The 21,476-nt window shown below is 43.9% G+C and overlaps 1 long non-coding RNA gene across 1 annotated transcript; it reads right to left on the bottom strand.

The window, feature by feature from the left end:
- Window positions 1-15,009: 15,009 nt before the first annotated feature.
- LOC144889718 (uncharacterized) lies at window positions 15,010-17,501 on the bottom strand. The gene is made up of 2 exons (XR_013622018.1): window positions 17,106-17,501; window positions 15,010-15,247 (listed from the first exon to the last, which is right to left on the bottom strand). It is a non-coding gene; the product is annotated as an uncharacterized LOC144889718 (long non-coding RNA).
- Between the last annotated feature and the right edge of the window lie 3,975 nt (window positions 17,502-21,476).

Here is a 21,476-nt window from a genome sequence, read left to right as displayed (position 1 = left end):
TGCTCGTTAATATTTAACAGGATGATGTGCAGGCAGAAAATATTCGTTTACCGGGTTTTAAAATGGTGTTCAGTTCAACTCAAACCTGACTGATCTCTCCATTCAGGTTGCTTCTGACAAACCAGACTTAATCTGCTTAACAGAAACTTTCCTCCTTCAAGATGTCTCTGATTCCTTAATATCTCTACCTAGTTACTCACTCCTCCGGTATGATAGACCTGAGCCTCGTCCTGGTGGTGGGGTTGCTATCTTGATCAAAAACTCTCTTCCTCACTCTCCCTGCACTGCCCTCTCTTCACCCCACCCCCAGGAGTACTTCTGGCTACGGCTTCCTCTCCGCGCCCACCTTTTGTTCATATGTGTTCTGTACCGTCCTCCAAACAGTGATGACTCCATTTACGTCTCCCTGTCTGACAACATGGACCAACTTCTATCCACTCATCCCAACTCTCTCTTCCTCATATGTGGCGACTTCAACTATCATCATGCCAGCTGGCTGGGTGTGGGTACCTCTCTCACGAGCCATGGCACCTTAGCAAAGGACTTCTGCGACTCATTGGGACTGACTCAATCTGTTAATTTCCGGACCCGGATCTCAGTCAATGGAGCATCTTCTCTTCTAGACTTGGTTATGACAAACTTCCCTGCAAATGTCTGCTGCTCTTCTTCTGCTCCAATCGGTTCTTCTGATCATGTGCTTGTTAAAGTGGATATCTCTCTGGCCATTCTCAGAGAGCCTCCTCAGCGCCGACGAGTCTGGCATTTCACTCAGGCTGACTGGCACGGTCTGCAAGCAGCCATCAATCATCTGGACTGGTCTCCAATCTCTACTGCCTCTGACATCAACTCTTCCTGGGAATTATTTCAAAGTAAATGTCATGTATGAAGCTGCAAATATTCACCGTTGTATCCCTACACCGGGGCCGCATTGTGTCCCTACGCCCCAGCTCGGATGGCGCTGCAGTTAATCGGGCCTGTATCGGCAGAGTGAATAAACGTATACTACAATCGATCGTAGTTTGTCGAGATACCTTACATGGCGACGAGGATAAACATCTAGACCATGACTTCTTTCGGCCATATCGATGAATTCGACCCTCATGAGGGGGATTTTGACACGTATTCCGAGCGGTTGTCTTTCTACTTCGAGGCGAACGGCATCGCGACCGAAGCCCGGATGAAGGCCGTCTTCCTGTCCGTTTGCGGGGGTGAGACGTTCACACTCGTTAAAAACCTGATTCGTCCTCGGACAATCCAGGAGCTCACGTATGCAGAGCTCAAGGCCGCTTTGAAGGAACATTGTAATCCATCTCCTTTAGTCATCCTGTGTCGGTTTAATTTTTACATGTGCAGACAGCAGCAAGATCAGTCGATCGCAGACTTCATTGCACACCTCAAAAAACGGTCACATCTGTGTGAGTTTGGGGACACGATTGATGACATGCTCCATGATTTGCTGGTGGTTGGCATGTCCGATGACAGCACTCATAGACGCCTGCATGCTGAGAGAAGACTGACGTTCCAAAATGCCAGAGACACTGTCATTTCGATGGAAAGTGCTGAACGCAACACTACAAGCATCGGTGCCACTCGCTCGTCTGGTACCAGCCCTGCTGTGAATCGGTTGGATCATGTTCAGCCAAAACGTTGGAACAAGGCTCCTCGTCAGAAGCCAGTGCAGTCTCGAACACACAACAAATGTTTTCGGTGCAACGGAAAGCACCCTCCGGAGACGTGTCGGTTCAAAGATGCCACCTGCCATTTCTGTTCGAAAACTGGCCATATTGCTCCCGCTTGCATCACTCGCAAATTGGGAAAAGAGAAAGCTGCTGACAAGAAGATTCATCAGTTTATCGGTTCGGAGGAACCTGAGTTTGACCAGGTGAGCTCTGTTTCCGACAACTCAGAATCGTGTGACCTGTTTCATATTGATTCTCACCATAAGCGGGACCCTCTTCTTGCCACTGTTGTCGTCAACAATCGACCATTGCAAATGGAGGTCGACACTAGTGCGGCCGTCTCGCTCATCAGCCATGCTGTTTTCACAAACCGGTGGAGTGATGCTGACCGGCCCCATCTGAAACCTACTACCTATGGACTCTCCACCTATACAGGTGAGAAGATTGTTCCCTGCGGTACATGTGACGTCATGGTGGGCTACGATAACCGTGAGTTTCACCTACCCCTGATCGTCATTCCTGGAAAGGGCCCTTCCTTACTCGGCAGGAACTGGTTGAGCATAATTCAACTGAAGTCGAAAAGCATTCATCAACTCCGGGCAGCCAACGTTTCTCCTACCGCAGCATACACACTCAAAAATGTGCTGGATACGTACCCAGATGTCTTCAAGGATGAGCTTGGAACCTTGTAAGGACATACGGCTAAACTCAGTGTTGACCGGGATGCCAATCCTATATTTTGCAGAGCTCGCCCAGTCCCTTTCGCCCTGCGGGAGCAGATTGACAAAGAACTGGATCATCTTGAAAATCTGGGCATCATCGAGCAAATCCAGTATGCCGAATGGGCGGCGCCCATCGTTCCGGTCATAAAATCGGACCAGTCCATCCGCTTATGTGGAGATTATAAAATGACCGTGAACAAGTGTTCTTCATTGGATAAATATCCATTCCCGAGGATCGAAGACCTCTATGCTCATCTCACGGGAGGCAAGACTTTTACGAAACTCGATCTCAAATCCGCCTATCTACAGCTCCGCTCGGACGAGAATTCGAAACAGTATCTTACCATCAACACGCATCGTGGGTTGTACAGGTACCACCGACTCAGTTTTGGAGTGAAATCTGCACCTGGAATTTATCAGCGTGTCATGGACAGTTTGTTTGCCGCCGAACGCAACGTCCTTTGTTACCAGGATGATATTCTGGTTACTGGTCGTACGGACGTGGAACATCTACAAAACCTGGATAGAGTTCTGAAGAAGATTTCGGACTCTGGCCTACGTTTGCGTCGGGCAAGTGCAAGTTTATGGTGCCATCAGTCACGTACCTGGGTCATACGATTGATGCTGAGGGTCTACACCCGACAGATGAGAAAGTCCGAGCTATCAAGGATGCTCCTGCTCCACGAGACGTGACCGACTTGAAGTCATACCTCGGTTTGCTTCAGTTCTATGGTCGTTACATCCCGAATGTGACCGACGTTTTGGGCCCCCTTTATCGGCTTTTGAGGAAAGGAGTCTCCTGGAGCTGGGGGTCTACTGAACTATCAGCATTCCAGACCTCTAAGGATCTGCTCAAATCGTCCAATGTTCTCGTTCATTTTGATCCAGAGAAGGATCTTGTGCTGACATGCGATGCCTGTCCGTATGGAGTGGGGAGTGTATTATCACACGTGATGCCTGATGGTACGGAAAGACCTGTTGCATTTGCATCCAGAACGTTGTCCCCGGCAGAGAAGAACTATTCCCAACTTGACAAGGAAGGATTGGGAATCGTTTTTGGCGTCAGCAAATTTCGCCAGTACCTTCTTGGACATCATTTCACGATTCGCACCGATCACAAGCCGCTGATCAGTCTGTTTGCTCCAACTAAGGCGACATCTGACACACTACCGCCCAGGATCATCTGCTGGTCCCTGTTTCTCGCTGCTTATGACTACACCATATGTTATAAGCCTGGTTCGCCTATCAGTAATGCAGATGCCATGAGTCGGTTACCCCTTCCAGAATCCGTTGATGATTCGCCTACACCAGGATCCATTATCGCACTGATGGATCATCTGGAAGATTGTGCTGTCGATTCCGGCCAGATCCGCACTCATACTCGACGAGACCCCGTTCTGTCCAGAACTGTCCAGGCTGTACAGCTTGAATGGCATTTGTTACCCGATGGTGACCCAGATTTTGCGGCTTTTAAAGCACGTAAAAATGAACTCAGCGTGGAAAATGGTTGCCTACTCTGGGGATGTCGTGTCGTGATCCCGAAAAATCTGCTTTCCAGGGTCATGGATGAAATCCATGACTATCACCCCGGGATTGTGAAGATGAAGTCACTCGCTAGAAACTATGTGTGGTGGCCGAATCTTGATGCTGATATCGAACATCATGTTCGACATTGTTACCCCTGCCAGAGCACCCGGAATACACCTGCGAAAGCGCCACTGCATCCCTGGGAATGGCCCAGCGAACCGTGGCATCGCCTACATCTCGATTACGCCGGGCCTATTAACGGCAGCATGATTTTAATACTTACGGACGCGCACACAAAATGGATCGATGCCGATGTGACGCATGGTACTACGTCAGCCATTGTCATCGAAAGACTCAGACGCTGTTTCGCCACTCATGGTCTGCCCAGGATGATCGTGAGTGATAACGGTTCGTGTTTTTCCAGTTCCGAGTTTGCCGAGTTCACACGTCGGAACGGCATCAAACATAAGTTTGTCAGCCCACATCACCAGGCTTCAAATGGCTTGGCCGAACGATCCATGGGAATCATCAAATCCGGATTGCAGAAACTTCAGGAGGGAACCCTGGAAACAAAGCTTTCTCATCTACTGTTCAAATACCGCATCACGCCACAACGAACAACCGGTGCAGCTCCGTCTGAGTTATTGATGAAACGACACTTGAGATCGACACTTGACAATCTCAAACCAGACCTATCATCAAACGTTTATCAGAGCCAGCTTAATCAAAAGTTGGTGCACGATAAGACGTCCAACAGTCGCTGTATCAACATTGGAGATCCAGTGTTTGGCCGAAATTTTGGTGCAGGTGCGACGTGGCTACCGGGGGACATCATCGAGAAGCCAGGTCCACTGTCCTGCGTGATTCGCCTGCAGGACGGCCGCGAAATTCGTCGACATCAGGACCACATAACCGACCGTCACTGTGAGTCGATAGAGCCTGCAGCATCGTCACAGTCAAAACAAGTTTGACCCGCCACTGCCGGAGATTGTCATGGCTGATCCAGCCGGCTCGGATGCCCCAAAACCTCTGCGAACGCTACACCCTTCGTGGAGACCAAAGGAATCACCTCGGACTCTGTATCCTTCTCTCCCGACAAGGTGGAGAAGTGCCTGTCAAGCCTTGACTCTGATTCTGCAAATGTACCAGACGGCATCAGCCCTGGGTCCGAAAAACCTGCTCTGCCGCTCTATCAAACACTCTCTCAATTCTCTTCACCCTCTCTTTTGATCAACGTCATCTGCCACCTGTGTGGAAATGAGCCAACATTACCGCTTTACACAAAGGTGCAAAAACAGATTTCTGCAACTACAGACCAATCAGGCTGCTCCCAATCATCAGCAAGGTCATGGAATCCATCATCGCTTCTGACATTAAATCCTTCCACTTCTCCAATGACTTGATCTCTGATCATCAATTTGGATTCAGACCAGGCCACTCTACTCTGGACATGCTGCTTCTGCTGTCTCAACAATGCATGGAGGTCCTCAACACCAGACAGGAAATCAGAGCTGTCTTCCTTGACATATCTCGTGCCTTTGATACTCCCCATGGAAATTCCTCTCTATCTTTTTGCTTATGTCTCCACTCTCTGCCGCTCCTTATTTCATCCCTCAGATTGACAGACTGCAGCCTCTTCACTCTCTGCAGACCTGGATAAAATTACATGATGGCCAAACACGAGGAACATATCTTTCAATCCTGACAAATCTCACTCTCTATCTTTGTCTCTCCGAAAAGACCATCTGGAAAACCCTCCCATATACTTTCTCAACAATCTTATCGAAGAAGTTCTGTCACTCAAGATTTTGGGTCTCACTATCTGCCATGATCTTTCCTGGGAAAACCACATTTCAAAGCTGGCCTCCAAAGCCAGTCGCCAACTAGGCATCCTCTGTTGTACGAAGTCCTTTCTGGGCACTACTGAGCTCCTCACCACCTACAAAGCTTTCATCCACAGCTTGATGGAGTACTGCTCTCCCGTGTGGGCTGGTGCTCCTGCCTCACACCTAGCTCGGCTTCATGCTGTAGAAACCAACGCTTTCAGAATCATTGGAATCTCCCGCGATGAAGCTGATTCTGAGGACCTTTCCCTCTCTCTCTCACCACAGGCAGGTTGGTGGTGTTTCTGTCTTCCACCGACTCCTCTCTGGCCTAACTTCCCCAGCTCTATCTGTGCTCTATCCCTCAAATATTCCTGCAGGATACACAAGATCTGCCAGAAACCCTCTTGTGGTGAAACTACCAAAATCAAGACTCTCTGCTGACCTTCATTCTTTAATTCCTCTTTTTTCCCACCTCTGGAACAAACTCCCACACCCTCTTCAATCCCACTCCTCCCTCCAGGTTTTCAAAAAGCTCTTCACCACTATCTCTTATCTTCTCCCATCTAAAACATTGATCTTTTCTACCTCTGTTAATACACCCAAAACCCACCTCCTTCAATTTCCCTGTTTTCTTTCCTGAAATCCCCTGTAGTGTCCATCTTGTTTATGCCGTGTACCCCACACCAGCCCTCTCCCTTCCACAGATCTCCTGATGTCGTTGTTCCCTACTGTTGTTGTGCTTCCTTCTCTCTCCCCTCTTGTTTCCTGCTCCCTTTATTTTATGTTCTATGTGTTTGCTCTTATACGAGCCTCGACTAAGTATACCAAAAAACCAGCAATCATCTTGATGATCTGTGTAGTTTAGTGTTCGTCCTGTCCTCTCTCATCCTGCTGTCCGCCTTCCCCCTTCAGATAAGTGTACATTGGGATTGAGATGTAGGTCAGGTTAGGTGTGTGTAAAGTGTGTTGTCGTGAATTGGTGATGGTGATGGGTTTGGAGAGTGGTGGAAGTGGCACAATGGCATGGATGAGGCTGTTGACCTTCTCCTGTATTGAGATTGATTATATTTTCCTGTGTTAATTAGAGACCATATTACTACAGTAATACAGCAACAACCAATATATTGTTAAGTGTATGGAAGAGCAATGGGGTGAGCGTGCAGGGTGGCTTAAGGTTTATCTATGGAAAGAATAGCCATCATGGTTATATCTGTACTGTTGTCGTTAATTATTCATTTTGAAGCCCGCAAGTGAGGTGCCTCATGTGCTTGAGGCCGACTCCGCACTGCAGGTGTGTGCGGCCGAGACTGAATTGTCAATGTGAGAATAGTGCACTCCGGTAGCCACCGGCGGGAAAGGTCATGGTCACACCACCTGTGTGCAAGGATGGAACTGAGAGCACGAGCAAGTGCAAATGCGAGGGCGCAAGTGTGGTGAGTGTGGCACATGTGAGTAATGGCGACAGAACGGATGAGAAGGTGGAAGGAGTAACACCACCAGGGGTGGGGGGTGGGGGTGGGGAGGGAAGAGCAGCCAATAGGAATGGACTGGCTCTGGTTGAGCTGAGAAGCACTGAGCTGGTGGTGCCTCTTGAGGGGTACAGACGCGTGCAGCTGGCCTCCAGAGTATAGTTATGAGAAAGAGGTCGTGCTCCCTCTGGGTCTTTTGGAAGTCCCGAAGTGCTAAAAGAAGATGGCGCCGGGTGTGTGTGCAGTGTGTGGTATGGCCCCCATAAGCCCTGCAGGAGAGGAGGGGGCTCAAGTCAAATTGAGCTGAAAGACGTGTCCCCCAGGAGCCCGATAGAAAGAGAGCAGGACAGTGTGAGGTCAATTATAGTGGGGCGGCCCACGAACATTGGCGAAAGGTAGGGGGCACCGAGATGGTTAACGAGGGATCCTGTGTGGGCCCCGCGGAAAACCCACCTAAACGGTGTATGCAGCGACCAAGGCTGCAGGGATTCAGATGTTTTGTAAAATTGAAGCTGTGATGTTGCTGGTGATGATGGAAGTAAAGTAATTAAATAATATGGGTGCAAAATGTGTGGTCAACGTCTGGGAGTATGGCACAGTGGTTTGAGTGGCAAAGAAGTGGCACGGGCACCGGGCCCGGGCCTCCTGGGTGAAAGAGAGCAAAGCTGTCAGCCACAGGAAAATGCCAGATGTGCGATTAGTTAGGAAGCCTGGGTGCCCATGGAGAGCCTAAGGCGAGAGTGCCATGGGGGCACATTGGGTGCTGGGGGCACCAGACCAATGGTGGGAGTCAGTGAGGGTCCGCTAGTTAGTTAGCGAGCACGTGAAGATGCTCTTGGGTGATCTTCATTAATTAGCGACATAATTAGTGAGGCAGTGTCAAATAAGGTGTTTAGAAGCTTGTGCCTCCTTCCCCCCAGTGTTTGTGTCTAAGCTCCTTATTTCCCCTGAATACATAGACATACAGTAAACTCGGCAACATTCCTGATGTAAATCTGTTTTCCCAGCCCCCACCGTGTATTTACTGTAGTATACATCCTGCTCTCAGGATCCAACTCTAACTGGTGGTGGAATGACGCAGCTCAATGGAATACTGCTCTCCCCTATGGGCTGGTGCTCCTGCCTCACACCTAGCTCGGCTTCACGCTGTTGAAACCAAAGCTTTCAGAATCATTGGAATCTCCCTCGATGAAGCTAACTCCGAGGGCCTTTCACTCACTCACTGCAGGCAGGTTGGTGGTCTTTCTGTCTTCTACCGACTCCTCTCCGGCCTTGCTCCCCAGCTCTCTCTGTGCTCTGTCCCACAAATATTCCTACAGGGCGCACAATATCTGCCAGCAACCCTCTTCTGGTGAAACTGCCAAAATCTAGGCTCTCTGCTCACCTTCTTTCTTCCATTCCTCTTTTCTCCCACCTCTGGAACAATCTCCCACACTCTCTTCAATCCCTCTCCTCCCTCCAGGTCTTTATAATAGCTGTTCACCACCATCTCTTATCTTCCCCCATCCAAAACCTTGATATTTTCTACTCCCGTTTAAACACTCCAACTACACCTCTTTCAATCGCCAACTTCTTTCCTGAAATTCCTAGAAGTGTTCATTTGCTTTATACCATGTACCCCTCCCTCCTCTCCCAGCCCTCTCCCTTCCACAGATCTACCGACGTCCCTGTTCTCTTCTGTTGTTGTGCTTGTGTGCTTCCCTCTCCCTCCCCCTCTTGTCTTCCGCTCCCTTCATTGCATGTTTTATGTGTCTGTGCATGTTTTCATGTTCAATGTGTTAGCTCTTACACAAGCGTCGATTTCTGCATACAAAAAAACAAAAAAATGAAATAAAAGAGCAGGTCAGGTCTCAGGTGACATTCCACGAGCTTCCTCAGTCCAAGAGACCCGGCACACGGCACATTTTCGCTTCTATTCCCGAGGAAACAAGCATTTCCGGTCATGTGTGGTCACTATCCCGCACCTTGAGACTCACTGCACTGGAGACTTGGCTCACGTGACTTATTGACATCTCGGGATGACGTCATAATCATATGCTCACAGCATTCTCAAACGGGTTTGTGGGGAAAATAATGGAAAACACAATAATCATCTTGGTAGTGCTAATAGGTTTAACTATGGGAAGCTAATTGTCTCATTACACTGACCTATGAAATAAACAACACAAAGAGTGAACGCTATGACTTGATTACTGCGCCATATTAACTCTGGTAGAAAGTACTTTCCTCTTCGTAATAATGCTGCTGGAGTTCTCGTTTACACATATTATAGAATTCATGGTTCAGAGTTCATGCTTTAATTATCAAAGCATCTCATCCATGAGGCTGAATTGTGTATGATTTACAAAGTAAAAAACAACTGGAGATAATAATACAATCGTAACAGAACAACAACAACATCTGGATTAGGTCGCCCTGTCTTGGTTGAACAACAACAACCAACAACCTTCGTTAGCAACAACAAAAAACAGAACAACAACAACTTGGCAACGACGGTTATGCCCGGCGGGCAGGGAGGAAGAGTGGGGCAGGGCCGGGACATGTGACTGCATGGCACGAGTTGCCAATGCGGCGTGTGGTCGGGGCCTTTAGCCAGGCCCCGGAAATTTGTACACTCTGTGCATCTTATGGCCACTTGTGCTATCTTTTCAGGGAAAACTATTTTGAGGGCATTGGGATGGGGTCAACTTTATTTTGTGTACCGTACAGTCCAATAATATAAAGGAACAGGAAGAAAAATAAGCAATCGAAGTAGGCCAAGAAAGGAATAGGAATAAAAATCAAACCCATGTCCAAAGAAAGCGGTTCAGTTTGGCATTTTTTTTATATTAAAATAGGCAAAGCCTAAAAATGAAAGGAACCCATTAGAATCACCTTTTAGAACCCATTAGAATGACCTTTAAGAACCCATTAGAATTACCTTTTAGAACCCATTGGAATTACCTTTTAGAACCCATTAGAATTACATTTTAGAACCCATTATAAATACCTTTTAGAACCCATTGGAATTACCTTTTAGAACCCATTAGAATGACCTTTAAGAACCCATTAGAATTACCTTTTAGAACCCATTAGAATTACCTTTTAGAACCCATTAGAATGACCTTTAAGAACCCATTAGAATTACCTTTTAGAACCCATTGGAATTACCTTTTAGAACCCATTAAAGTTACCCTTTACAACCCATTAGAATGACCTTTTAGAACCCATTAGAGTTACCCTTTACAACCCATTAGAATTACCTTTTAGAACCCATTAGAGTTACCCTTTACAACCCATTAGAATCACCTTTTAGAACCCATTAGAATGACCTTTAAGAACCCATTAGAATTACCCTTTACAACCCATTAGAATGACCTTTTAGAACCCATTAGAATTAGCTTTTAGAACCCATTAGAATTACCCTTTACAACCCATTAGAATTACCTTTTAGAATCCATTAGAATTACATTTTAGAATCCATTAGAATTAGCTTTTAGAACCCATTAGAATTACCCTTTACAACCCATTAGAATGACCTTTTAGAACCCATTAGAATTACTTTTTAGAACCCATTAGAATTACATTTGAGAATCCATTAGAATTACCTTTTAGAATCCATTAGAATTAGCTTTTAGAACCCATTAGAATTACCCTTTACAACCCATTAGAATTACCTTTTAGAACCCCTTAGAATTACCTTTTAGAACCCATTAGAGTTACCCTTTACAACCCATTAGAATCACCTTTTACAACCCATTAGAATGACCTTTAAGAACCCATTAGAGTTACCCTTTACAACCCATTAGAATCACCTTTTACAACCCATTAGAATGACCTTTAAGAACCCATTAGAGTTACCCTTTACAACCCATTAGAATGACCTTTTAGAACCCATTAGAGTTACCCTTTACAACCCATTAGAATCACCTTTTAGAACCCATTAGAATGACCTTTAAGAACCCATTAGAATTACCCTTTACAACCCATTAGAATTACCTTTTAGAACCCATTAGAATTACATTTTAGAATCCATTATAATTAGCTTTTAGAACCCATTAGAATTACCCTTTACAACCCATTAGAATTACCTTTTAGAACCCATTAGAATTACCTTTTAGAACCCATTAGAATTACATTTGAGAATCCATTAGAATTACATTTTAGAACCCATTAGAATTACATTTTAGAATCCATTAGAATTACCCTTTACAACCCATTAGAATTACCTTTTAGAACCCATTAGAATTACATTTTAGAATCCATTAGAATTACCCTTTACAACCCATTAGAATTACCTTTTAGAACCCCTTAGAATTACCTTTTAGAATCCATTAGAATTACATTTTAGAATCCATTAGAATTAGCTTTTAGAATCCATTAGAATTACCCTTTACAACCCATTAGAATTACCTTTTAGAATCCATTAGAATTACATTTTAGAATCCATTAGAATTACCCTTTACAACCCATTGGAATTACCTTTTATAACCCATTAGAATTACCTTTTAGAACCCATTAGAATGACCTTTTAGAATCCATTAGAAATACATTATAGAACCCATTAGAATTACCTTTTAGAACCCATTAGAATTTCCTTTTAGAATCCATTAGAATTACATTTTAGAATACATTAGAATTAGCTTTTAGAACCCATTAGAATTACCCTTTACAACCCATTAGAATTACCTTTTAGAACCCCTTAGAATTACCTTTTAGAATCCATTAGAATTACATTTTAGAATCCATTAGAATTAGCTTTTAGAACCCATTAGAATTACCCTTTAGAACCCATTAGAATTACCTTTTAGAACCCATTAGAATTACCTTTTAGAATCCATTAGAATTACCTTTTAGAATCCATTAGAATTAGCGTTTAGAACCCATTAGAATTACCTTTTAGAATCCATTAGAATTAGCTTTTAGAACCCATTAGAATTACCCTTTAGAACTCATTAGAATTACATTTTAGAACCCATTAGAATTACCTTTTAGAACCCATTAGAATTACCTTTTAGAACCCATTAGAATTACCTTTAAGAACCCCATATAATTACCTTTTAGAACCCATTAGAAATACATTTTAGAACTCATTAGAATTACATTATAGAACCCATTATAAATACCTTTTAGAACCCGTTAGAATTACATTTTAGAACCCATTAGAATTACCTTTAAGAACCCCATAGAATTACCTTTTAGAACCCATTAGAATTACATTTTAGAACCCATTATAAATACATTTTAGAACCCATTAGAATTACATTTTAGAACCCATTATAAATACCTTTTAGAACCCATTAGAATTACATTTTAGAACCCATTATAATTACCTTTAAGAACCCATTATAATTACCCTTGAGAAACTATTAGAATGACCTTTTAGAACCCATTAGAATTACCTTTTAGAACCCATTAGAATTACCTTTAAGAACCCCATATAATTACCTTTTAGAACCCATTAGAATTACATTTTAGAACCCATTATAAATACCTTTTAGAACCCGTTAGAATTACATTTTAGAACCCATTAGAATTACCTTTAAGAACCCCATAGAATTACCTTTTAGAACCCATTAGAATTACATTTTAGAACCCATTATAAATACATTTTAGAACCCATTAGAATTACATTTTAGAACCCATTATAAATACCTTTTAGAACCCATTAGAATTACATTTTAGAACCCATTATAATTACCTTTAAGAACCCATTATAATTACCCTTGAGAAACTATTAGAATGACCTTTTAGAACCCATTAGAATTACCTTTTACAACCCATTAGAATTACCTTTTAGAACCCATCAGAATTACATTTTAGAACCCATTATAAATACCTTTTAGAACCCATTATAATTACATTTTAGATCCCATTATAAATACCTTTTAGAACCCATTAGAATTACATTTTAGAACCCATTAGAATTACCTTTTAGAACCCATTACAATTACATTTTAGAACCCATTAGAATTACATTTTAGAACCCATTAGAATTACATTTTAGAACCCATTACAATTAAATTTTAGAACCCATTAGATATTACATTTTAGAACCCATTAGAATTACGTTTTAGAACCCATTGAAATTACCCATTAGAATGACCTTTTAGAACCCATTAGAATTACATTTGTAGAACCCATTAGAATTACCTTTTGGAATCCATTAGAATTACATTTTAGAACCCATTAGAATTACATTTTAGAACCCATTAGAATGACCTTTTAGAACCCATTAGAATTACCTTTTACAACCCATTAGAATTACCTTTTAGAACCCATTAGAATTACCTTTTAGAACCCATTCGAATTACCTTTTACAACCCATTAGAATTACCTTTTAGAACCCATTAGAATTACATTTTAGAACCCATTAGAATTACCTATTAGAACCCATTAGAATTACATTTTAGAACCCATTAGAATTACCTTTTAGAACCCATTAGAATTACATTTTAGAACCCATTAGAATTACTTTTTAGAACCCATTATAAATACCTTTTAGAACCCATTAGAATTACATTTTAGAATCCATTAGAATTACCCTTTACAACCTGTTAGAATTACCTTTTAGAACCTATTAGAATTACCTTTTAGAACCCATTAGAAATACCTTTTAGAACCCATTAGAATTACATTTTAGAATCCATTAGAATTACCCTTTACAACCCATTAGAATTACCCATTAGAACCCATTAGAATTACATTTTAGAACCCATTATAATTACCTTTTAGAACCCATTAGAAAATACATTTTAGAATCCATTAGAATTACCCTTTACAACCCATTAGAACCCATTAGAATTACATTTTAGAACCCATTATAATTACCTTTTAGAACCCATTAGAATTACATTTTAGAATCCAATAGAATTACCCTTTACAACCCATTAGAATTACCTTTTAGAACCCATTAAAATGACCTTTTAGAACCCATTAGAAATACCTTTTAGAACCCATTAGAATCACCTTTTAGAACCCATTAGAATCACCTTTTAGAACCCATTAGACTTACCTTTTAGAACCCATTAGAATTACCTTTTAGAACCCATTAGAATTACATTTTAGAACCCATTAGAATTACCTTTTAGAACCCATTAGAATTACGTTTTAGAACCCATTAGAATTACGTTTTAGAACCCATTGAAATTACCCATTAGATCCCATTAGAATTATATTTCAGAACCCATTAGAATGACCTTTTAGAACCCATTAGAATAACCTTTTAGAACCCATTAGAATTACCTTTTAGAACCCATTAGAATTATATTTCAGAACCCATTAGAATTATATTTCAGAACCCATTAGAATTACCTTTTACAACCCATTAGAATTACCTTTTAGAACCCATTCGAATTACGATTTAGAACCCATTGAAATTACCCATTAGAACCCATTAGAATTACATTTTAGAACCCATTAGAATTACCTTTTAGAAACCATTAGAATTAAATAAAGTTACAATACTACGTACAACGGACTCGTGAGAGCATGAGATGTAACATTCAGAACCACGTTTTACATTTTAAACGATGTGCTATGTATTAATGTCGTGTGATGTTTACAAACTTTTTCCATCCAGTGTAACATTTTTGTAATCTTCTACTATATAAGAGAGCTGTGGGTCTGTCTGTGTGTGTTTCTGTTTGTGTCGCCATTTTTCTCAGAGATGGCTGAACGGATCTTCGTCAAACTTTCAGAGGTTCATCAGTGAGTGCCTGGGAGTGTTTCAGGGAAGACCAAAAAAAAATTTTAACTAAAAAAAGTTCGTTTTTTGGGATAAAAATAAATCGCTCAATAGTGCCTAAGCTTTTAAAATTTTAATTAATGACAGTTATATACAAGTACCACATTCGCATAAATAAATACAAAACAATCACCAGACATTTGAACACAAATAAATCAAACAATTCCGGAAGTGTACGAAGTTGGTAGTATGGCTTCTTCTTCTTCGTGAATCGGCATCACATTTAACTCAGAAACGTGATGAACGGCACATTCAGCAGCATATATTCAACGAACAGGTGATAAACCCCCTCCATCTCCTGCCCCACAACACAGAAAGTCCCGTTTGCGTTAATACAAATACTTGCTTCAAGATGCATATTCCCACTTCATTTTTCGTCTTTCACACTTGATTTTAGTCCATAGCTGGGTTGAAAAAAATATATTGTTACAGTATTTATGAAATGTCATCGTGTGCTGCTTACGGTTGTAAAAACCACGACGGTCGTGAGAAAAGAGGAAGAGGAATCACATTTCATCGGTAAGTGTTATTCACCTTAGTTACATTGAAACTCATGGGAACTTATGGTACTAGCAGCCCCATTCATTACTCATGGGAGAGCAAAGATGGCGGACAAATGGCTTCAAATAATGAGCTTCCTCTGCTATCCAGTTAGTACAGAGATCAATGTTGGATTCCCCACTCTTCTATAATTTCACCCTCTTTATAATGTGTGCAGCTGTCCGAGGATCTTATTTTCCCCCTCTTTCACGGGTAGAGTTTCGTTAATCCCGGTCCGTGTGTACACACAATATACGCCATGACGTATGGTGAGGAAAGACGTACGAGGGGAAACATTTGAAGATGGCGCTGGCACTCGAAGGGTCTGGGCTCTGGACAAAAGGGTAAACGTGGTGAGAGGCGTCAGCGAGTGTGTTGGGCTGGCAGGATGGCCTCGAGGTAGGCAGACATCGCTTCTAAGCTAACTCGCCTGGGTTAGAATCCCAACCTGGCTATAAACCTCCATCCTGGTGTTTCACAGGAGTGGTGATTCATGAATGTGTGTGACGTCCCTCGGATGTACGTTAACCTGGGTGTCTCGACCTCCGGCGGATGTTAAAGATCCCACGGTGTTCTTTGGAAGGGGTAGGGGGAGCCCACCTCTGTTGCTGAGCTTGCTGGGGAAGCTTAGAACTCTTTCATATGGCCTCCAATATAAATTCCTGACTATGCCAGTGCCTGTGGGCGCTAGAATTGATGTTTGTCCTGGGTGCCTCCAACCCTAACTACGTCACTGTATATACATATTTTATCTATTTGTTCCTGTGGACAGTTTTCATCTTTATGCCTGTGGACACTGCTCGACATGCTGTGAGGTGCAGTGGTTTGGCGCATCTGGCCGGGTTCGTGTTTGTGGACTCAGTTCGGCCCAAATTGAGGTGCAGTGGTTCGGTGGGGCGGGCTGTGTTTTATCATGGTCCATTCGGCGGGGTCCATCAGGTCAGCCAGGGCAGCGCTGCGAATTGATGACTTGAGTGTCCCAAACTATTCAAGATGTTTGTTTCTTTTAAAGGTCACATTAACAAAATCTAGAATAATTTCAACATAATTCCAATGAACTTTTGGTTCTAAGTCATCTTGAAAAGTAAGTTCACCCTCACAAAAAAAATATTCCATATTAAATGCCAAGTCTGTAATTAGTGTGTCGATTGCCTGGCTTGACTATGTGTCTAGTGCGGTGACATAAGGAATAAAGGCATGAATTACAGAGGCATGAACACACAGGGGATTAATTTACCCATAATCCCTGAGCTAATTAACATACCCCACTCTGATGGGGACGAAGATCCACTGACACGACAGTCCTGTCTAAAACAAAGTCCCTACTTATGGTACATCGAGATGGTTCTTCTTCACGACAGTTGGAGCACACTAATCTATACACTCTACCTGGATTAAGGTATCCCGACCCCCTACAAATGTAACAATACTAAATTATATAGAGTGGTGGACAGGGATGCAGTGGCAGTCCAGAATGATATTGTCGTGTTTCTGGGGATTAAGATCCTCCAAGGTAATGGGTAGCCGATCGTGCTTATCACTCCGAGGCGTTCAATCCAATGGCAGTGTGAATACACACAGGGGATGAGGGCAGCAAAGTGTAGCAAAGCTCTTACCTGTACGGATCCCACTGGATGTCTTCGACCCTGATAATCAGCTCAATCTGACATGGAATTCAATTGCAACAATAAAAAGGTTTATTAAAATAAAGGCCAGGAAACAAAGAAATGCACAGTAAACTAAAATTCCTAAATGGAGCACTACTACACAGACTCGTATACAACACAAGGGGATTAGAAAATAAACAAAAGTAAAAATGTAGTGTACTCAGCTTTGAGCGCTCTTGAACCTCGTCGGAGATCGTTGGGGACCCAGGTCATTCCGTGGGAAAAAAACGCCTTCTGCGCGCAGTTCGTTCACCCACCAGCCGCAGCACGGGTCCCCGAGTCCATGCACAGGAAAACAGGCCTTGGCGCACAGTTCGTTCCTCCAGCCACCGAGCGCGAAGTGAGCATGCCGCACCCATCCACTCGCCGTCTGCTCCACACAGCACTGCGGTGTCTCAGCGTGGACAGCCCCCCCCCCCCCCCCCCGCATCATCAGCACCAACGAGCCAGGGAAAGGATAATGTGGATGCTCAAACCGATCGCCCGCACCAAAAAGCGCCAATGTCCCACTACACGACACCAATGTCCTTGGCTCAAGAGGTCGGAATTGTACGACACCAATGTCCTTGGCTCAAGAGGTCGGAAAATGTGAATGTTCGCAATGAAATCCAGAACAAAGGAGAAGACGAACTGTGACTGCTTTTTGTCAGCTCGGGACCCAAAGAGAGAGATATATAAAATGCCGACTGCACACGATCAAATCCAGAAGCAGAGAGAGAAAATGTTGGGACCCCAAATCTTTTGTACCCAGGCCTCTTATGTCATCCGATGACGTCCGCGCATGCTCCAATCAGCAAATCCATTCCCTCGCTCTATGGCCGTCCTGACCAATGGTTCTTTGTGGCGTGGCCTCGCGGGCACTTGCCGGCCTCTGTGATCACCCGGTCGGTGGTATCAGCGGTAGTTGAATGTCCTGTTTCCTGCTACTTTTATTTGGTGTTATTTTTAGGTGTTGGGTGTATGGCGGGTGTGGTGTGTGTGTTATAACGAACAAAGGAGAAATCACCGAGGCCATTTATATACAGGCAATCTATATAATAATAGCGTAAGGACTCGACTTTGTTATCCCTTTTACGCTGCACCCAGTGACCCGATGCCCACGGCACTAATGGATTTACGATCTACGAACCGCACTCTTTGTTTATCACGTACAGTCATACTCAAAAAATCTGAATTAGCCGACGTTGGGGCCCAAAAGCATCCGATTAACTGCCGATACGACACCATCTTACGACGCCATCATATTGGCGTCTGCTGGGCGAAGGCGAAGCAAGCCGTCCGCTGATTTGACAGGCGAAGGCGAAAGCAAGCCGTCCACTGAGTGGACAATCCAGAGCATGCATTTGTGCCGGTGTCGGCAATCGTTGTTCATATACGCACTCTTCATTCTCATCTTTCTTCCTAACTCTTACTCGGACAAGCAAATCCCCTATGTCATCCATAATGGTACACTCTATCCATACACCACATCCTCCCTTCCGTGGATGTTCCACGGGTTTCGGTTAGTTTACCATTAATCCCTAACTAATTAACATCACCCCACCCCTCGTCATGGGGACAAGATACACTTACATGACATCCGGTTTAATGGGTCCTTACTTAGGTACATGGGGGGTTTCTTCTTCTTCGTCGCACCATTTGGAGCACACTATAGTATACAATTCTACCTGGACTAAAGTAGTCTGTTGCGTACCCCCAATAAACGTAACACAGTCCCCCCACCCTGGAACCGTAGCTCCTGCAAGGTTCACTGCAGGCATTACCGTTCCAGCCTTAACACTTACTGACTCACACTTAATTAGCCTATTAAATAAATTAGGAGGGGCTGTGGGAAGCGAGCCGTAGCTAACTTACCTACTTCCCTTACCATTCTACACCCCTTAAGCAACAATTCAAATATGCACAAAACTTGGTTCCTCGCTCCTAACTCCTGGGGCAGGAAGGAAAATGTCAACACAAAAAAAACTACCTTGACCACAAAAGTTATTCAAACATGCAAAATTCAAAAATTCAAGAACATTTGTAGAAACCTGGGTCCCTCTAACGACCACGTCCCCTGGTGGATGCCACAATACCGAAATTACCTGCGGAGCCATCCCAATGTACCCAAATTTCCGGGGACCCTGTCCTGGTGTTACAAGTGAGTGACATGGCTCGGTGGATTTTTCCCCCATTCACTCGCACAAATCCCATAATCAGCAATACACATTGCAATACTCATCAAAAACACTTATTTCACCCCCCCCCCCCTGCAAGACCATGGCATAGATGTCATAACACATGTGTGTGATCCTCAATTAGGCAGCGGGGAGGTACCGCACAAGCAAGATAGTGGGCCGCTTCAGGCTGTGGTGCCCGCAGTCCCAAAACAAGTCGCCAGACTTACGACTTCTTCACCCGCCTCCCCCTCCCCTCTTCAATTATTGGCCCCATGATAGCCAAACAGCTCCTTAGCTGTCGTCTCTCCAGGAAGGTCTCCACACCAGGCTCCATTGCCTCAGGCTTGCATAGCCTCACGGGTCACCAGGGGTCTCATACCCTCAAGGCGCCCCCCAGCCTCCCCCCCCCCCCCGACGACGTGCTCCCAATTTCCAGACACCACTGGCTGCCAGGGGCATTACCTCGGGGGGGGGGGGGGGGAGGGGGCGCAGTCACCACTCCTCCAGAGCTTGATCTGTACCTGCGGACACACAAACCTTCCCCACCCACATATTCCACAAAAACATTTCCTCCCCTGCTGCCATTCAATTCTCAACCACATATTCCAATAAAAAGATGTTATAATAAGATGCTGCCATGGCCTGCTTACATGTGAATTTCCCATATTCACATTCACTCTTCAAACATAAATCAATCTCCATCCTCACGACCACACGAAAACACAAAACCTTCACACATAAACAAACGCCACCCACAAGACACTTTGTGGCACACATTCCAATCCCCTCACCGACCATGCCATCACTCTCACCCGCCCTCACTCCAAATTACTCATGTCCCAATTTCTAAGCAAGTACTGAACCCTGGGACAGTAAATATCAAGGCACCTTCCCTTAAGTGCAGGTAGTAGCAGGTTGGTCGGATCCAAGAGTGCCATCCACCCGGCCGAATTCCAAATTTATCCAATGGGGCCAATCAATTTCCCAAATTTCCTTTTTATCCGACTGTTCTGGCAAGTATGTGGATCAGCCTCCTCCAGTGACCTTTAATAACCTGCTACATTTGGCTATGACAGCACCACCCCTCTAACCGTGCAAGAGCTATCGGAATAAGTGGAGAAGCTGAAATGCCAACATGGCCAATGAGTGCCCATAAGGGTGCGACCCACCATCCATCCTTCGATCCCCTTCGACCCCCTGGCATCCAAATCACGTCCCCTGCACCTCTCACATCCCCCAGTCCACCCACATGCAGCCCCCAGTGCCCACCCGCACTTCACCACGCCCAAGGTCCATTTGACAGCCATCCTCCCCCAGGAGACTCAATCCCAGAAGACGTGGCTGCACTCCTCGGCCACCCATAACACCATGGGCAAGGGGAGTGAAAGCAGAGAAATGAAGTCAGTAAGGGAGGAGAAGGACTTAGGGGTGCTCTTTGATTCAAGTTTATCAGTACTGTTATACAAAACATCGTATGACCAACACTGGAGAACTGCAACATTGTTTGCTCACTTTTTTTTTTACATTAAAGATGAAGATTGCCTCGAGAAGGTGCAACAAAGAGCAACTAGAGTGTTACCAGAACTTTGTAAACTGGAGTATCCAGATAGATTGAGGGCATTTGGTCTAACCACTCTTGCGTATAGATGGAGTAGAGCAGAGATAATTCAAATTTTTTAATTTTTCAGAGGATTGGATAATGTGGACTACAATAAAACATTTTTTACACTAGAGGAGTCGATCAGGACAAGAGGTCATTCACTCAAGCTATAGAAGTTTCATTTTAAGACTAAAATCAGAGTGTGCCTTTTCTGTTCATAATATAAATATTTGGAATTCTCTTCCCAGTTATGTGATTGAGTCTGGCACGTTAAATCATTTTAAGTCTGCTCTTGAGAAGCACTGGTTCGACCACCCTTTGAAGTTCAACTCCTATATTAGAGTTTAAGACAGTGACAAGCGGCACATAAACTACGCTTTACGTCTCAAAGTCCAGTAATCCAGAAACAACCGCTCCCAATGGAGGGCGAGATAACACAAACACACAAGCACAGGGGAAGAATCAAATAGAAGCACAGGGGAAGAATCTTACTATAATTCACCAAATGTCCATCCATCCGTCTGTCTGTCTGTCCATTCGAAGGTACCGCAAAAACGGCTG

The sequence above is a fragment of the Myxine glutinosa genome, chromosome 1, assembly GCF_964187855.1.
Source record: "Myxine glutinosa chromosome 1, kmMyxGlut1.1, whole genome shotgun sequence".
Lineage (NCBI taxonomy): Eukaryota > Metazoa > Chordata > Myxini > Myxiniformes > Myxinidae > Myxine > Myxine glutinosa.
Note: the sequence above shows the minus strand (reverse complement) of the source record. Positions and strands in the feature narration are given on the sequence as shown.